The sequence below is a fragment of the Triturus cristatus genome, chromosome 1_1 (assembly GCF_964204655.1).
Source record: "Triturus cristatus chromosome 1_1, aTriCri1.1, whole genome shotgun sequence".
NCBI classification, from domain to species: Eukaryota; Metazoa; Chordata; class Amphibia; order Caudata; family Salamandridae; genus Triturus; species Triturus cristatus.
In genome coordinates, this window is record NC_140579.1 from 1112547102 (window position 1) to 1112560476 (window position 13375).

A 13375-nucleotide genomic window follows, 5' to 3' on the forward strand; every position below is an offset into this window, starting at 1 on the left:
GAGAGAGTCTGTCAGTCAGTGAGAGTGAGTCAGTCAGTCAGTGAGAGAGTGGGAGAGTCAGTCAGTGAGAGAGTGGGAGAGTCAGTCAGGGAGAGAGTCTGTCAGTGAGAGTCAGTCAGTCAGTGAGAGTGTTAGTGAGAGTCAGTCTGTCATTCAGGGAGAGTCAGTCAGTCAGTCAGTGAGAGAGAGTGAGAGAGTCAGTGAGAGTCTCTCATTGAGAGGGAGTGAGTCAGTGAGAGTGAGTCAGTGAGTGAGAGTGAGTCAGTCAGTCAGTGAGAGTGAGTCAGTCAGTGAGCGTTTATCAGTGAGAGTGAGTGAGTCAGTCAGTGAGAGAGTGGAAGAGTCAGTGACAGAGTGAGAGATCCTGTTGGTGAGAGTCTGTCAGTGAGAGTGATTCAGTGAGAGTCCGGCAGTGAGAGTGAGTCTGACAGTCAGTGAAAGTGAGTCAGTCAGTGAGTGAGAGAGAGTGGGAGAGTCTGTCAGTGAGATTTTGGCAGTAAAGGAGAGTCTGCCAGTGAGAGTGAGTCAGTCAGTGAGTGTTAGAAATGGGGGTCTCTAGTTGGCAATGGCTGGCCACTGTTCTAGTAGGGATCCTTCTTCCTAAGTCAGAGTAAGCAGCCTACACCATTTGATAACCCCTGCTCAACCCTGTGGTAACGTAGCACGAGCAGCTAGGCTTATCTCAGAGGCAGTGTGTGAAGCATTTATGACCATACACAGTAATAAAATGAGGAACACTACAAATGGACACATCTCAAGTAGTTATAAAAAATAGTTATATTTATATAGACTTAATCACAAGACCAATAACAGTAAAAATCCACAATACTAGAAAAATAGGGTTACTTTAAAAATGCTGCAAAAATAGCTCAAGGTGCACAAAATGATGTTCAGTTCAATGCAGTGGTCTCTGCGACCCTCTTACTCATAAGGTATCTGGATTCTGTAGCAAAGCAACAAAAATGTCCTCGCGCTAACCAGCGATGCGTTGAATCCTTACCGCAAAAGCGGGTGATGCACTGGGTTGCGGGCAGGATAAAGCGACAAACTTCTTCACGCTAATCCGGTGATGCGATAGAATCCTTGCCGCTAAGGGAGGATGATGCACCGAGTCTGTTGCGTGTGCGATCTTGCTGCGATAGAAGAAAATGGCGCTCCGTGAGGGAGCGACGATCCTGATGCGATGCGGGGAAAATGGCGAACGCTCGGCGTCCGCGCTGCGATGAGCTTCGTGCGATGATTCAGGGTTAGTGAGCGTTTTCAGGCCCGCCGTCAGGCGATTCAATAACTTGGGTTAGCGAGCGTTTTCAGACCCGCTGACAGGCTCTGCGACGATCTTCGGGATAGCGGGCGTTTTCAGGCCCGCTGACGGGTGATGCGATAATCTTCGGGATAGCGGGCGTTTTCAGGCCCGCTGATGGGGGATGCGATAATCTTCGGGGTTAGCGAGCACTCGGCGGCAGCAGAGCGACGATTTTTCTCACGCTCACCAGCTGCAGCGGCCCGCTAACAGGGGTTAGCGACGATTTTCAGCACTCTTTTCTCAGCAGTAGAACTAGAGGCCCTGGAACTTACATGAGCCTCACCTGCAGATAGAGATCCTTGCTGGGAGGACACAGGAGGCTGGTGGTGGAGTCTGGTGTGCCTGAGACTCCTGCAGGAGGCTAGCTCTCTTCTAGCCCTTGGGTGATTGCTGTAGCCACAAAATAAAAGTTCCTTCAAAGTCCTTTTCCTCTCCTTCCAAGTCCAGTAGTAACCACTGCAAGCCAGTCCAAGAAACAGCACACAAGCACAAGGACAGTCCTTCTCCTGCAGGTTCCTGTAGTTACACGGACAGAGGTTCTTCTTGTTGTCCAGGAGCAATACAAATTGTAGGGGTTTGGGCACAAATATTTATACCCCCAAAGTCTTTGTTCTTAGGAGCCACAAGTCTCTGAACCCAGCCAGAACCAGTTCTGCTCAGCCCTGGAGCACTTTGTTTACCAGGCTGCATCCTACCTTTCAGAAAGAGGGGTCTGCTTTCAGACGCACAGTGGAAGGTGGAGCCAGCATTCACCTTGCCAGGCACAGCCCTATTCAAGTGCAGGAGCTACCCCTCCCCTCACTCCAAGGCAGATCTCTCTATTCAACCCAGGTCTGACTCAGCCTGCCCTGTCCCTCCAAAACCAGACAGCCAATACACATAATTGCAGAGCACACTGGAAGGCTTAGGCAAGAAAGTACCTATACTCTAAAAGTGGTAGTTTCAAACACAGAATATAAAAATAACCTTCACTAAAAGATGTATTTTAATATTCTGAGCTCAGGCATACTAAATTCGTTTTTCTACCATGTTCTGTGGGTCAGTTAGGACTATAGGATGTAATAGCCCAAACCTCCCATTCTGGCCTATGGAGAACAGGTAGCCTTACAGTAGTGAAAAACGAAATTGGGTGTAATTCACTACTAGGACATGCTACACACATCAGAGCATATCCTACCTTACACATACAATGCACCCTATCATAAGAGTGGCTTACAGGATGCCAAGGGAAGGTTAAGGGGCTGGGAAGTGGGTGCACTTCACAGCCAAGATGGCAGTTCTGGACTGTACGCAGACACTGCAGTGGCAGGTCGGAGACACACTTTACAAGCTGCTTCTGTGGGTGGCACAAACCAGTGCTGCAGGCCCACCAGCAGCATTTGGTTCACCAGCCCCGGGCACACACAGGCCACGCTTCTGGGGACTCACAGGTAAACCAAATAAGCCAATCATGGATGTACCAATTCACATGTCATCTTTACAAAGGGAGCATTCGCGCTGTGGCACTGAATGGCAGTGGCACAGCTCCCAAAGCATCTATAACCAGCAAAAACAGAGGAGACACAGCGAAAAATGGAAGGGAGACTCATGCCAATGGTGCCAGGTTTAACAGAGAGTGAGTGAGTCATTCAGTGAGAGAGTGGGAGAGTCAGTGAGAGAGTCTGTCAGTGAGAGTCTGTCAGTGAGAGTGAGTGAGTCAGTCAGTCAGTGAGAGTGGGAGAGTCAGTCAGTGAGTCTGTCAGTGAGAGTGAGTCAGTGAGAATGAGTCAGTGAGAGTGAGTCAGTGAGAATGAGTCAGTGAGAGTGAGTCAGTCAGTGAGAGTGAGTGAGTCAGTCAGTGAGAGTGAGTGAGTCAGTCAGTGAGAGTCTGTCAGTCAGTGAGAGTAAGTCTGTCAGTCAGTGAGAGTAAGTCTGTCAGTCAGTGAGAGTGAGTCTGTCAGTGAGTGAGTGTAAGTGAGTCAGTCAGTGAGAGAATGGGAGAGTCAGTGAGATAGTCTGTCAGTGAGAGTGAGTCAGTGAGAGTGTGTCAGTGAGAGTGAGTCAGTGAGAGTGAGTCAGTGAGAGTGAGTGAGTCAGTCAGTCAGTGAGAGAGTGGGAGAGTCAGTGAGAGAGTCTGTCAGTGAGAGTGAGTCAGTGAGAGTGAGTGAGTCAGTCAGTGAGAGAGTGGGAGAGTCAGTGAGAGAGTCTGTCAGTGAGAGTGAGTCAGTGAGAGTGTGTCAGTGAGAGTGAGTCAGTGAGAGTGAGTCAGTGAGAGTGAGTGAGTCAGTCAGTCAGTGAGAGAGTGGGAGAGTCAGTGAGAGAGTCTGTCAGTGAGAGTGAGTCAGTGAGAGTGAGTGAGTCAGTCAGTGAGAGAGTGGGAGAGTCAGTGAGAGAGTCTGTCAGTGAGAGTGAGTCAGTGAGAGTGAGTCAGTGAGAGTGAGTCAGTGAGAGTGAGTCAGTGAGAGTGAGTCAGTGAGAGAGAGTCAGTGAGAGAGAGTCTGTCAGTCAGTGAGAGAGTGGGAGAGTCAGTGAGAGAATGAGAGAGTCTGTCAGTGAAAGTCAGTCAGTGAGAGAGATTCTGTCAGTCAGTGAGAGTAAGTCTGTCAGTCAGTGAGAGTCAGTCTGTCAGTCAGTGAGAGTGAGTCTGTCAGTCAGTGAGAGTGAGTCTGTCAGTCAGTGAGAGTGAGTCAGTCAGTCAGTGAGAGTGGGAGAGTCTATCAGTGAGAGTGTCAGTCAGTGAGAGTCTGCCAGTGAGATTGAGTGAGTCAGTCAGTCAGTTAGAGAGAGTTGGTCAGTCAGTCAGTGAGAGAGAGTCAGTGAGAGTTTGTCAGTGGGAGTCAGTGAGAGTGAGTGAGTCAGTGAGAGTGAGTCAGTCAATGAGTGAGAGTGAGTCTGTGAGTCAGTGAGAATTAGTCAGCGAGAGTCTGTCAGTGAGAGTCAGTGAGAGTGAGTCAGTCAGTGAGAGTCTGTCAGTGAGAGTGAGTCAGTCAGTCAGTGAGAGTGAGTGAGTCAGTCACAGTGAGTGAGTCAGTCAGTGAGTGAGAGTGAGTGGGAGAATTAGTCAGTGAGTGAGAGTGAGTGAGTGGGAGAGTCTGTCAGTGAGAGTCGGTCAGTGAGAGTGAGTCAGTCAGTGAGTGAGTGTAAGTGAGTCAGTCAGTGAGAGAATGGGAGAGTCAGTGAGATAGTCTGTCAGTGAGAGTGAGTCAGTGAGAGTGTGTCAGTGAGAGTGAGTCAGTGAGAGTGAGTCAGTGAGAGTGAGTGAGTCAGTCAGTCAGTGAGAGAGTGGGAGAGTCAGTGAGAGAGTCTGTCAGTGAGAGTGAGTCAGTGAGAGTGAGTCAGTGAGAGAGAGTCAGTGAGAGTGAGTCAGTGAGAGTCAGTGAGAGTGAGTCAGTCAATGAGTGAGAGTGAGTCTGTGAGCCAGTGAGAATTAGTCAGTGAGAGTCTGTCAGTGAGAGTCAGTGAGTGAGTCAGTCAGTGAGAGTCTGTCAGTGAGAGTGAGTCAGTCAGTCAGTGAGAGTGAGTGAGTCAGTCACAGTGAGTGAGTCAGTCAGTGAGTGAGAGTGAGTGGGAGAATTAGTCAGTGAGTGAGAGTGAGTGAGTGAGTCTGTCAGTGAGAGTCGGTCAGTGAGAGTGAGTCAGTCAGTGAGTGAGTGTAAGTGAGTCAGTCAGTGAGAGAATGGGAGAGTCAGTGAGATAGTCTGTCAGTGAGAGTGAGTCAGTGAGAGTGTGTCAGTGAGAGTGTGTCAGTGAGAGTGAGTCAGTGAGAGTGAGTCAGTGAGAGTGAGTCAGTGAGAGTGAGTCAGTGAGAGTGAGTGAGTGAGAGTGAGTGAGTGAGTCAGTCAGTGAGAGAGTGGGAGAGTCAGTGAGAGAGTCTGTCAGTGAGAGTCAGTGAGAGTGAGTCAGTGAGAGTGAGTCAGTGAGAGTGAGTGAGCCCGTCAGAGTGAGTCAGTCAGTGAGTGAGAGTGAGTGGGAGAGTCAGTGAGTGAGTGAGAGTGAGTGAGTGGGAGAGTCTGTCAGTGATAGTCTGCCAGTGAGAGTCCAACAGTGAGAGAGAGTCAGTCAGTGAAAGTCTGTCAGTGAGAGTGAGTGGGTCAGTCAATCAGTGAGAGAGTCAGTGAGAGTCTGTCAGTGAGAGAGAGTGAGTCAGTGAGAGTCAGTCAGTCACTGAGAGAGACTGAGAGAGTGAGTGAGAGTCTGTCAGTGAGAGTGAGAGAGTCAGTGAGAGTCTGTCAGTGAGAGTGAGTGAGTCAGTGAGAGTGAGTCAGTCAGTAAGAGTGAGTAAGTCAGTGAGTGAGAGTGAGTCAGTCAGTGAGAGTCTGTCAGTCAGTGAGTGAGTCAGTGAGAGTGAGTCAGTCAGTCAGTCAGTGAGAGAGATTCTGTAAGTCAGTGAGAGAGAGTCTGTCAGTCAGTGAGAGTGAGTGAGTCAGTCAGTCAGTCAGTGAGAGAGAGTGGGCAAGACCAACCATAGCTTAAACCTGGGGACTAAATCAAATGCCGCCCGCAGGTCGACAAACGCGACATACAGGCAGCCACTTCCCAGTAAAACCGTCTTCCACCGCAGTATGGTAAAGCGGAAGACCTGATCAATGGTGCTGGTAGCTCGCCTAAATCCAGCTTGGTATAAGGAAAGGGCGTTGTTGGCATCAACCCAGTCCATAAGCTGGTTTGCAACCATTCTTCCCACTACTTTTTGCATGGTTGCTATTAGGCTTATGGGCCTATAGTTGGCAGGCGATGAGCGATCTCCCTTCTTATGGATGGGAATAATAATTGCACCTTTCCAAAGGTCGGGGACCACCCCCCCCTTAGCTAGGGCGTTTGCTACTAAAAAAATATACCTCACCCATCTCGTCATATCGTACTTGAAGATATCCGGGGGTATCCCATCTATCCCTGGCGCTCTCCCACTTTTCACAGATCTAATCGCGATTTCTACTTCTTTGGGGGAGAACATGTTGTCAATAGCATAGACTGGCACTATGCCTTCACCTACCCCGGGGTGCATGACTTCAGCATATTGTGGTCTGAAGTAGTCAACCCAGGCTTCTTCAGCTACATTATTATCGGGCTTTGCTGGGCCACCTCCTCTACCCCACTTAATAATTTTCCAAAAGGACCTAGAGTCCTTATTGCTAGAAGCCTCTTTTAACTCAGCCCAGTGGTCTTCGTCCCATTTCTTTTTGGCTTGGAAAATGGCCAATTTGTACAGTTTCCTTGCCTCTTTTATTGCGACGCGGTCCCTGTTCCTAATAGCTTGTCCCAGTTCTAGTCGTACAGATCTACATTGGCGATTGAACCACCTTCCAACATCCTGGGTTTTCCTCCCTTTCTTACTCTTGGTCAAAAAACATGGTTTGAGGAGGGAAAATAACTTATTGTGGATATCAGTGATATCCCTAACCCCGGGAACTATTGGATCAGCCGCCTCCATTGCGATAATCGCACTATCAACCTCATGGTTGATATAGGTCATGGTTTCCTCGTTAGCCAATACCCTTGGCCATTTTAGCCTACGTTCATCATTGCTCATGACTGGGATCTGATCGTTCTTTAGGTGCAAATTTCCCACTCCTACATTCCACCACCTAAGAGTCACACAAAGGGGGTTGTGATCACTTTCTACTCTAGGCCTGATGGCCATATCAATAACCCCCTGCCACAACTGAAGACTACATATTATATAATCGATTCTGCTCCTGCTGTTACCATTATCAAAGGTACAACTACCCTCCTTGTCCCCTGTAGTTCTCCCATTCAGTGCTCTTAGACCATGTTCCATACAAATAGCATTTAGTAATAGGATGTCTTTTGTCCACCTTGGGACGGGTTTTAAACATAAAGATGGTACTCCCCAAAGGTTGTCCTCATCCTTCCCTAAGGGATCATTTGTACAATCTAAAGGTTCAAAAGTCCTATTAAGATCCCCGGCTATAATTACCCTGCTATCTTGGGACTTGGTCTCTAAGCAGGCAGACAACAGTTCTAAGGTGGAGGAATTGGTTGTATTACTGCCTCTTATATAAACATTATATAAGTCCAATGACGGACCCTTATCTGCTGAGATTCTTAGCAGTTGTAAATCACTAGTTCCCAGGTCCAATATTTTGATGGTAATGTCCAAATCTTGTTTTATCCATACAGTAAGACCTCCCATGGGCCGACCCCTACCACCTTTCGATGCTGGTATCGAAAAGTTTAAATAACCGCAACAAAACAGGGGGTCACAAGCCCAGGTTTCTTGGAAACAACAAACATCGAACCCACAGATATATTCCACCCAAAGTTGGGAGTCTAACTTGCTACTCAACCCTGCCACATTCCAGGATAAAAGCGTACCAAAGCTAAACTCAGACTCATCATGATTGTTAGTATAAGAAGACACTCGGGAAATCATTGGGCTTTTGATGTTAATAACGACCTTCCCAAGATCGTCAGTGGGGTCAGCAATCGTATTAGCTGTTGTTAAGGGTAGTTTCACAGTACTAACATTTATATTTTCCATCCCAGTACCTCCCTCTACAACAAAACTCCCCTTCTCTGTGTAACCAACAGTTAAGATTGTAACAGTAGAACTAACATGATCTTCACAGGCCCCCTTGGACTCATTGTTAATCCCTCCAATACTACTGTTCAACTCTCTAGTAATTTGTCAATATCCCCACCCTGGGTCCAGCCGTCCAGCTTGAGGATTATAGTTAGTACATGTGGTATAGTTCTGTCCAAATAATGAAGCTGGTATGGAGGTAATTGGCCATGATACAGCAGAAGGGTTCAGGGGTTCGTTATGCAGGCTAGTCAGTACACTGGTTGGGCGGGGGTAGAAAAAAGTAAGATCTACAATTCTAATATCTCCCTTGTTTTCACCCCATCCCTGCCTAGTTATCCATCCCGCCACCCTTGGATCTTGAAAGTTAACCACAACACAGTCCCACCCAAACTTTTCGGTGTATACCCTATCCAATCTATTCTCCTTACCCCTATGATTAACCCGTCGAGGTCTCCTGGGAGAGGTCTATTCTCCCTTAACCAGTGCATGGTCTTATTTTTAAGCATCTGGAAGGTTTCTCTCTGCCCTATGGGAAGTGGTGGAACATTTATAAGGACTACTACATAGGGGAAGGAATCCGGAGTAAGATTTACTGGGGGTTTTCTGTGGTGTGGCTTTATCACGGGAGGTGGGATTGATTTGGAAACTATAGAAACAGGACGGGATGCAGGATTCAACACCAACTGATTATTAGTTGGTTGGGTTGGAACTAGAACTTTACCCGCTGGAGGACATGCAGTGTCCCCTGTCCCAACCGCAAGATTGTTTCGAACTATCTGCTTGTTGGTTATTTTTGTGGGTACTGGAGTTTTTCCCACTAAGGAACATACAGTAACCCCTAGACCAGCAACGGGAGATGGATTTTGTGACTGAGATACCATAGACTGGGATGGATTTGTGGTATTAGGCTGAAGTTGGACAGGGCCTAAATATACCAAATCAGTAGATTTGGTAGTTGTTTTGACAATGGTGTTACTTGTCTTAGGGGGTGAAGGAGAGTTGTTTTGAGACCTTCTACCCTTATCTTGAGTGACAAGGTTAATATTATCATTGGGCTTTATACTTAAATCCACCCTTGCATTAGCTTTGATCAATGATTTTGTAGAATAAAAATTATCTAGTGTTGCCTGCTCAAAGTGGTTTAACCTATCAGAAAGCTTGGCAATTCTATTCTCTATCGGGATAAGTATTAATCTAAGTAATCTTTCTAGCTCAGGGAGCAGATTTGCAAGTGGTAGCAATTTATCGTTAGTTGATTAAGCAGACTCAGGGCAATTTTTCTCTTGTGAGTCTAGGCTACCCGAGGGAACAAGGTTTGAGTTCTGAACACTTCCTATGCTATGGTTTCCTTCAATAACAGCCTCTCTAGTACTCACAGTTTTGTGTAGCTTCCTATGCTTTAGAGGGGGTTTGGCCACATTTTTACATTTTCTTTGTGGGGCTGTTCTTTTTCTTTTGGACCCAAGCTTAGGTCGAGTCGGGATAACCTGAGCACCTGGATCAGGAATCAATATAGGATGGATGTAACTCCCACTGGAACTGTTCAAACCTGTAACAATTTCCTCATTTATTATTTGTGCCTGTCCTTCAGGTTGTTCGTTGGCAACTGGAAAGTTTACAGAAGATAATGGAGTCACCAGAGTGGGATATGTTTGAGTTAAATGCTTGTCCGTAGAATTTTTAAGCAATTCAATTGATAGTCTGCGCTCTGCGCGCCTCTCGGCCAAGGTTAACTCTTTGTCAATTAAAGATGAACGGTTAAAAAAGAATTTATCTAAAGGGCCAATTGCCAGTAGACCAGTCTCAGTCGGTGAAGTAGTTGAACGGGCGCTGGCGGTACTTGTTAAAGCAGACATTGCCCTACTTCACACCAATAGAATACAAAAAATTCACTTACTAGAAAGGAAACTGTAGAATACTTGTCAGGGGGATGGCCCAGCCCAGCCCCCTTCAGCCCCCGACAAACTCCGTCGCGCTCCCGCGCAGCGTATTCACGCGTTAATTTATGACTCTGACAGAGGCAACCCGGTCGTTGGGGGCGGGGGCGGGGAGGGAGAGCGGGCCAGGTGGAACAGGCGGGGTTACTGGGACTCCTGGGAAATGTAGTCCCGGCCCTCTTGCTCTCAGCCCTCAGCCCCTATCTTACCCCAGCTGCAGCTAGCAGCCCACAAGGAAGAGCACCCCTCTGTGAAGCGGGACCCGCGCAACGGGTTCGGCCAAGCGTTGGTCAAAATACAAGAAATCCACGGTCAATCCTAATAGCAAGGGCAACAAAGGCAAATTTGTCCAGGTGTCCTTATTGTATTTCTAACTTCTACTGACACGTGGAAGCAAGCACAATTAAAATCACAACATAGTGAATGAGCAAGTTATACTGCAGATGAATCCAAGATCCGTGGCCCAGCCCTGTCTCCTCTGGCCTCTGAGGGCCACAGAGGGCCCGCCCTTTGCCCGGGCTTAACCCGGCGCCGCCCGCGCGCGGTCCCGAGATGCGGGGGGCGGAGTGGTGTTTAAACCTCCTGTTGGCGCGAAATTCAGGGTGTCCGCCTCCGGGCGTTGTAGCAAAGGAGCCTGGAGGATGTAGTCTCGTAAGCCCCGTAAGCCCTCCACACAGCGGTCGCCGTGAATCCCACTGCAACGGCGGGAGGGGGAGGACAGCAATCAGGACACACAAGCCCACTGGAATGCGCTTTATTTAGTTAGAGTCACAAGAGTGATAACGAGACTGGTGTACTTCTGATGTGCAATAGCAGCCTTTATTGCTCCACAACTTGGGACACACAGAGAGAAGGCTTTAAAATGTCACAGCGTTTACCACTTCCTTAGCAGTCACGTAGATTGGAGGTAAGCGCTGTTTATGCAACCAGTCAATGAAACCGCATCAAGCAGGAGTGGATTAACTTTCTCCCTTGCCAAAGAATAGAGTTTGTAGTAAGAGAGAGTCAGTCAGTCAGTGAGAGAGATTCTGTCAGTCAGTGAGAGTCTGTCAGTCAGTGAGAGTGAGTCGGTCAGTCAGTCAGTGAGAGAGAGTCGGTCAGTCAGTCAGTGAGAGAGAATCTATCAGTCAGTGAGAGTGAGTCAGTCAGTCAGTGAGAGAGTGGGAGAGTCAGTCAGTGAGAGAGTGGGAGAGTCAGTCAGGGAGAGAGTCTGTCAGTGAGAGTCAGTCAGTCAGTGAGAGTCTGTTAGTGAGAGTCAGTCTGTCATTCAGGGAGAGTCAGTCAGTCAGTCAGTGAGTGAGAGTGAGTCAGTCAGTCAGTGAGAGTGAGTCAGTCAGTGAGAGTTTATCAGTGAGAGTGAGTGAGTCAGTCAGTGAGAGAGTGGGAGAGTCAGTGACAGAGTGAGAGATCCTGTTGGTGAGAGTCTGTCAGTGAGAGTGATTCAGTGAGAGTCCGGCAGTGAGAGTGAGTCTGACAGTCAGTGAAAGTGAGTCAGTCAGTGAGTGAGAGAGAGTGGGAGAGTCTGTCAGTGAGATTTTGGCAGTAAAGGAGAGTCTGCCAGTGAGAGTGAGTCAGTCAGTGAGTGTTAGAAATGGGGGTCTCTAGTTGGCAATGGCTGGCCACTGTTCTAGTAGGGATCCTTCTTCCTAAGTCAGAGTAAGCAGCCTACACCATTTGATAACCCCTTCTCAACCCTGTGGTAACGTAGCACGAGCAGCTAGGCTTATCTCAGAGGCAGTGTGTGAAGCATTTATGACCATACACAGTAATAAAATGAGGAACACTACAAATGGACACATCTCAAGTAGTTATAAAAAATAGTTATATTTATATAGACTTAATCACAAGACCAATAACAGTAAAAATCCACAATACTAGAAAAATAGGGTTACTTTAAAAATGCTGCAAAAATAGCTCAAGGTGCACAAAATGATGTTCAGTTCAATGCAGTGGTCTCTGCGACCCTCTTACTCATAAGGTATCTGGATTCTGTAGCAAAGCAACAAAAATGTCCTCGCGCTAACCAGCGATGCGTTGAATCCTTACCGCAAAAGCGGGTGATGCACTGGGTTGCGGGCAGGATAAAGCGACAAACTTCTTCACGCTAATCCGGTGATGCGATACAATCCTTGCCGCTAAGGGAGGATGATGCACCGAGTCTGTTGCGTGTGCGATCTTGCTGCGATAGAAGAAAATGGCGCTCCGTGAGGGAGCGACGATCCTGATGCGATGCGGGGAAAATGGCGAACGCTCGGCGTCCGCGCTGCGATGAGCTTCGTGCGATGATTCAGGGTTAGCGAGCGTTTTCAGGCCCGCCGTCAGGCGATTCAATAACTTGGGTTAGCGAGCGTTTTCAGACCCGCTGACAGGCTCTGCGACGATCTTCGGGATAGCGGGCGTTTTCAGGCCCGCTGACGGGTGATGCGATAATCTTCGGGATAGCGGGCGTTTTCAGGCCCGCTGATGGGGGATGCGATAATCTTCGGGGTTAGCGAGCACTCGGCGGCAGCAGAGCGACGATTTTTCTCACGCTCACCAGCTGCAGCGGCCCGCTAACCGGGGTTAGCGACGATTTTCAGCACTCTTTTCTCAGCAGTAGAACTAGAGGCCCTGGAACTTACATGAGCCTCACCTGCAGATAGAGATCCTTGCTGGGAGGACACAGGAGGCTGGTGGTGGAGTCTGGTGTGCCTGAGACTCCTGCAGGAGGCTAGCTCTCTTCTAGCCCTTGGGTGATTGCTGTAGCCACAAAATAAAAGTTCCTTCAAAGTCCTTTTCCTCTCCTTCCAAGTCCAGTAGTAACCACTGCAAGCCAGTCCAAGAAACAGCACACAAGCACAAGGACAGTCCTTCTCCTGCAGCTTCCTGTAGTTACACGGACAGAGGTTCTTCTTGTTGTCCAGGAGCAATACAAATTGTAGGGGTTTGGGCACAAATATTTATACCCCCAAAGTCTTTGTTCTTAGGAGCCACAAGTCTCTGAACCCAGCCAGAACCAGTTCTGCTCAGCCCTGGAGCACTTTGTTTACCAGGCTGCATCCTACCTTTCAGAAAGAGGGGTCTGCTTTCAGACGCACAGTGGAAGGTGGAGCCAGCATTCACCTTGCCAGGCACAGCCCTATTCAAGTGCAGGAGCTACCCCTCCCCTCACTCCAAGGCAGATCTCTCTATTCAACCCAGGTCTGACTCAGCCTGCCCTGTCCCTCCAAAACCAGACAGCCAATACACATTGCAGAGCACACTGGAAGGCTTAGGCAAGAAAGTACCTATACTCTAAAAGTGGTAGTTTCAAACACAGAATATAAAAATAACCTTCACTAAAAGATGTATTTTAATATTCTGAGCTCAGGCATACTAAATTCGTTTTTCTACCATGTTCTGTGGGTCAGTTAGGACTATAGGATGTAATAGCCCAAACCTCCCATTCTGGCCTATGGAGAACAGGTAGCCTTACAGTAGTGAAAAACGAAATTGGGTGTAATTCACTACTAGGACATGCTACACACATCAGAGCATATCCTACCTTACACATACAATGCACCCTATCATAAGAGTGGCTTACAGGATGCCAAGGGAAGGTTAAGGGGCTGGGAAGTGGGTGCACTTCAC